The sequence below is a fragment of the Etheostoma cragini genome, chromosome 8, assembly GCF_013103735.1.
Source record: "Etheostoma cragini isolate CJK2018 chromosome 8, CSU_Ecrag_1.0, whole genome shotgun sequence".
Classification (NCBI taxonomy): domain Eukaryota; kingdom Metazoa; phylum Chordata; class Actinopteri; order Perciformes; family Percidae; genus Etheostoma; species Etheostoma cragini.
In genome coordinates this window covers 19990500-19996410 of record NC_048414.1, presented here as the reverse complement: position 1 = coordinate 19996410, position 5911 = coordinate 19990500, and the positions used below count along the sequence as shown (strand labels likewise).

At 40.0% G+C, this 5911-nt stretch overlaps 1 long non-coding RNA gene across 1 annotated transcript in view; it reads left to right on the top strand.

Annotated features, from left to right (window-relative positions):
* LOC117949096 overlaps positions 1–5618 on the top strand; it is a 13064-nt gene extending 7446 nt beyond the window's left edge. The window contains exon 3 of the long non-coding RNA XR_004657620.1: positions 5609–5618. This is a non-coding gene — a long non-coding RNA (uncharacterized LOC117949096). The remainder of the gene's footprint in view (positions 1–5608) is intronic.
* The last annotated feature ends 293 nt before the right edge of the window (positions 5619–5911 follow it).

Here is a 5911-nt window from a genome sequence, read left to right as displayed (position 1 = left end):
TCCCCGTTTTAAGTTTTACAAAAGTAAAAACATTACTTGTTTTGGAGGTAAATACGCTTCTGAGCTGAAAATGTCCCCTGATTTTGTCGGAGAAATCTGGTCACCTTAAGCTATAGCCACCTCCTTCACACCTCTTAGCGATCCTGTTTCCGAGCTCCTTCATGTGCCTTTTTCAAGGCAATCGTTTGGAGAGAAGAAAGAAATTATTTTAAGAGGAAGGCCTACACCTGAGCTGGATGGGTTGATCAAGGCCGGCCAAGGTTTTGTGCGACACTTCACTGATGGTGACTACGACCGCTATGACTGGCTAACAGCTAGCACCGAGCAGCCCAAGCTATTTTGCGGTCCGTGTTCGCTTTTTAATACCGGTCAGGGAACATGGAACACCACAGTTTTTAACAGCCTTAATAGCTTCACCAAGGCCGCTAGCAAACATCAGGCATCCAAGCGACACCTCATGATGGTGGGACATTTGAAGACCTTTGGTGAGTCCAGGGTGGATTTGCAACTGGATGAGCAGCGGAGATGAGAGACAAGCCTACACAATGAGAGAGTGAGAAAAAATCTGGAAGAATTCAAAATGATCTCATAAGTGCTGTTGCTGAGGTGCTAAATGATGCCATCAAAAAAGGGATCAACAACACCTAGTTTGTTGCATTTATGGTGGACGAGACCACAGATTTAAGCAACACTGCACAGCTGTCATTTGCACTTCGGTATGTTACTGACATCGTAGTAAATGAGAGATTTTTAAAGTTTGAGGATGTCACAGAAAGAAAACAAGCTCAGGATCTATCAGCTACGGGCAGGAGCTGGGCAGCTACGAGTGCAAAACAAAGTTAGTGGCACAGTGTAATGATGGAGCCGCTGTAATGGCATCGGGACTTAATGACGTACAGGCACGCGTAAAAGAAGAAAATAAAGGCTAGGAGGATGGATTTAATTTACAAGTAATGGGTGGGTGTTACTTCTTACTGTTTAGGAGAGATGAAGTTATTGTGGTATTATATACATTTGTATTGCCATTGTTTGGGTATAGATGGTGATGCTGTGTTGGTGTGCTTAAAGATGTTTAATGCATAGTGATGTGCTTGTGCGGTGTGGTTGTTTGATTCTTCTTTTTTTTTTGGGGGGGGGGGGCGGGGGGGGTTGTTGGAGGTCATTTCATGACTGAAAGCCCACGGTACGCTACTGTAATTAACAAACATATTGCTGTTACATGTAGCTCATATTGTGTCATTACTATACTTTCCGGGTTACTAGATATATGAAACTGAAACATTAAAGAGTATTAAGCAAAAGAACAACTCAAACACCACATCCTCTATAGTTGAGTTCATGTTGCGTTTCATTTGGCATTCCTTCTTCTAGACTGTTGTACGTACAGTATGTCATAATGCATTTCATACATGTCTGTGTCTGGTTTTTAAAAGCAGGGAGAGGGGAATTGCTCGGCTTTCTAATTAATGCACTTAGGGAACAGAGTGCATGTGATCTGAGGATATTCTTGAAAACTAATCACACAAACAGAGCTTCGCATTTAGGGCCTGATGCAGTGTCTCATCTCTCTCTCTCACCAACCTAATTACCCATTATCCCTTTTATTAACTATGGTTCTCCTGATCTTGGGCCCACCAAAAGAGGACGGCCGTGGCAATTACAGGAAAATCAATCGACTTAATCAATGTGGTGGAGAGTATTCTTATGAGATTGTTAAAGTTTGGACAGAACAAGAAGTGAATGCAAAAGGTGAATGGAGGTGATGGTGCAGAGGATATGACCCATGCCTTTGGTGTGGGACATTAGGGTTGAATTCCCACTGCTATGCATCAACCAATGTGTTCCTGAGCAAGACACTTAACCCATACTTGACAATTGCATGTGGCTTTAGCGTCAGCTAAATGACATGGAATGGAATAGAATGGAATGAACTGAACTGTTCCAGGCTCATCTAACACAATTGCGTCAGCACAACAGCTATACAATACACAATACAATACTGACCTAGGTTTTGGTAATCATTAAACAAAAAGCTCAGCTTCTAGTTCTGAGTCTAGGCAAGAGGAAAAGCTTTCAGAACAGGGGTCGACAAGAGAAGATTGAAATATCACCAAATATTTAAACGAAAGACTGAAATTAAATGTATTTCATTGTTTGACATGAAGCATTGTGAAATTGGCAGAACGACCTTGAGAAGACCAGTTGCTCATGTGTTTAAGCAACACATGAGAGATACTTGAAAATTGGCCTTTGGAAGTCTCTCAGACACGGTTTGCACTAATCGGGTAAATCTGGTAAAAATAAACATTGTCTCAGGGTAGGACATTGTCTCCTGGACATAGTCCTACTTACCTTGACTGGAATATCAATTTGCACTGCCGACTGTTTATTTTCAGTACCAATTGTTTGCATATACATTTGCAATACCATACTTTAACTGTAATATGCAATTACTTTCCCCTGCACTCATCATTCGGATAGCTTCTGTCCAAACTTTATTTGTACTATGTTAAATCCCTTGTTATACTGCTCATTTTAACCTAACTTAATATATATTTCTGTCTGTTAAAATTCAGTTTATAGTAATAGCCATCTGCATGTATATTCATTGTACATATTCACCTGTAAACTCTGTTATAGTAACAACCATCTGTATATTATGTTCATTGTACATATCTGTAAAAATTCTATTTATAGTAATACCCATCTGTATACTATATTCAGTACATATCCAGCTGTAAATTTTGTTCACAATGCTACTTATTTATATATTATATTCATAGGACAAATATATCCGAAAAATTCTGTTTATAATAGTTAAACTAATAACTGCCTTGTACCTGTACCTGTGTAATGACAATAAAGTTGAATCTAGTCTAATATAATATGCTAATCACAATGATAGCAGTTAGTATTACCTATACACCTGTAGTATTTCTATTACTCTCCACTCAAGAGTTACTGTACATTTGGTTTCTTTGTCTGGTCATGAAAGGAAGCCTCCTAACCATTCTGGGAACATTTAATGACAATAAAAATGAATTAATCCTGCAAGGTAAATTACAGTGTTTTCCCTCTGTTGTTAGAACACACATTACACACAGACCTGAAACACACACACCAGAGTGTGAGTGACAGTCAATGGGCAGGGGCCCCAAGCAGTTGGGGGTTTGGTGCCTTGCTCAAGAGCACCTTTGTCGTGACCAAGAGGTGAACTATCACCTCTCCACTACCAGTCCACCACCGTACTTTGGTCCATGTGGGGACTTGAACTAGCGACCCTCTGATTCCCACCCCAACTCCCTACAGACTGAACTACTGCCACCCCTCAATTCTTTGTATGAAAATGTTTGTCTCTCCTTGCCTAATGGGCACAGAGTTTGGAGTCTTACTTATCAGAGCTTATGTTAAGGCCAAGGGGCACGAACTGTGGCTGTGGCTCAGTGGTACTGGGTTGGTGGTTCAATCCCTGGCCCTGCAATCCCATGTCAAAGCGTCTTTGGGCAAGACATTGAACCCTCAGTTACCCCCGATGCTGCGCCATCAGCGTGTAAATGTGTGTGAGTGTGTATCTGTTGAGCAGGTGGCACCTTGTACGGCAGCCTCGGCCACATTGTGTGAATGGGGAATGGTTCCTGTTCTATGTAAGAGCGCTTTGAGTAGTTTTTAAGACTAGAAAAGCCCTATAAAAATACAGCCCATTTACATACGCCAATAAAGTGTTTTTACGGAACTTTTATTTATTGTGTCTGGACGATTTTGACGGACATTGTTCCCAGGCTGATGTTCTGTGTCCCCAAAAAATGGGAGGGGAAAGATGTTGTTGAGCTCAGCCTACTCTGTCAAATGAGCATTGTGAGCCAGGTGACTGAAGCTGCAGACACAAGCTGTTTTCAGGCCTGATGAGCAGCATGGAGGCCTATATCAGTGACTCACAGACCAAGTGGCGTAGGGGACACACCAGGGGCCGATTGAAATGACCCGGGCTATACCAACATTTCTGCAAAGTTAATGAGCTGATACATGAAAGCACAAAGCATAAAAGGACATGCAGAATATTGGCAGTGAGATTCGCTCAGGCAGGTACAATTCTATCACAGGTATTAAGATGGATATCATGAGTCTTGAACTTGTATTCTATCCAAATGTCCCTCCCTTAATTATGTTTTTTGTGTTATGTTTCTGTTTCATTCAGAGCAAAGGTTTTCCCCATTCTGTACAAAAATGATAAAAAGAAAAATCATCTGGTGAAAAGAACAGAGGTGATATAAAAGAAAAAACAGTATTAAAAAGAAAAGATGTTCTGGACATGCACCTGGGAGTTGACCCCCAGGCAGACCAGAGTACGCTGAAGGGACAACATATTCCATCTTGTTTGGAAACGCCTCAGGAGCTCCCAGGAAGAGCTGGAGGAGGTGTCTGGGGATAGTTTGCTTAGCCTGTGAACTGGACCCAGATAGAAGGCAGAATTATATTACATGTTTCTTTACGAGTTTGAGTGTGAAAATGTGTAGTCAATATGGATTGTCCATATTATGTAACACTGCACAGAAATTTGATGGTTCCCTAAAATACCAATAATTTTTGCCCCTTTCCCCTCAGACAGCATTAGTCTGTCACTGACCAGCAGCAAAGTTGTTTGATTTGTTTGAATTTACAAATACGAAATTGAAATACAAGGCACTTTTTCATTTTCATGGTCAAAAGGGGAGGAGAGATATCTACAATAGGCTTGGATTTACTTTTTCACAATTTAACATCACAAGAAGTCAAATGAAAAAAGACCTGTTTTTTCATATCCATGGAGCAGATGTTCATTTCCAAGAAGTGTTGCGTTCAGCACAGGCTAAAATGGCTATAATCTCGGATGTAATTTTAGACATGGAAAACAAGGTCCGTCATCTGCAGAAATCTCTGTGCGTATATCACAGAAAAAGTGGGGGCACAAGAAGATATTTTGCTACAAAATTTGAGGAACCTTTTTGTCAACGCAAACTAACGGTGTGCTTTTAACATTGCAGCCTGGTTTGTGGCTGCAGGTTACAGCGTTCCCAGTATTGGACTACAGATTTCACAGAAACTTCACAGGATTTCAAAGATCTTGATTCACATTAGTCACGTTGACACCAACGCACGGGCAAATAGGGTCCAAGTTGAAAAATATTGAAACACCATTATTTATGCAAATTAGCACCATTTTAAATAGGCAATGCCTCATTTGCATAATTACACATACAAGTTCAGAAAACCTTTAATACAAAACATATTGTCTTCATGTAGAAAATCAACTGGGACAGTTTCATGTTGATAATTCTTAATTAAATTTAATTGTACATTTTTTTTACACATTTAGTGTCTCCCTTCCTTCAATAGGAAATTGGCATCACCGATTTCACTTTTTTCCAATGCTTTCCACAACTTGGATCTCTTAGGACATGTTATGTTGCATAATGCCTGTACCAAGAGACGGAGAGTCAAAGGGAGGCAGGGGGAGGGAAATAAATAAATAAATGTGACATGATGAAGTAAAAGTCCCCTCAAGCATCATCATAGTAGGGTTCCAAAGCATAGACTGTAAATAATAATTTAAACAGTATATGCTCCAAAGTCAATTTAGCCTGTGCAGAAAGCAACACTGGTACCCTGGAGCTCTTGCCTTGGAGAACATCCGGTCCGGTGAGAAAAAAGGCCTTTTTTTCGTTTCAGGTTTCTTCTGGTTTTGTTTTTTGTTATATGAAATAGAAAATGAAAATCAAAGCATATTTTAAATATCCCTCATCCCCTTTTGACCATGAAAAAGGAAAAACAAGTTGTATTTCCAATTCAAATTTTGTATTTAAAAATAAAAATCCAACAACCACTCGTTTTCTGTTTTTTAATACCCATTTATGAAAGGAAAATCGAAGGACCA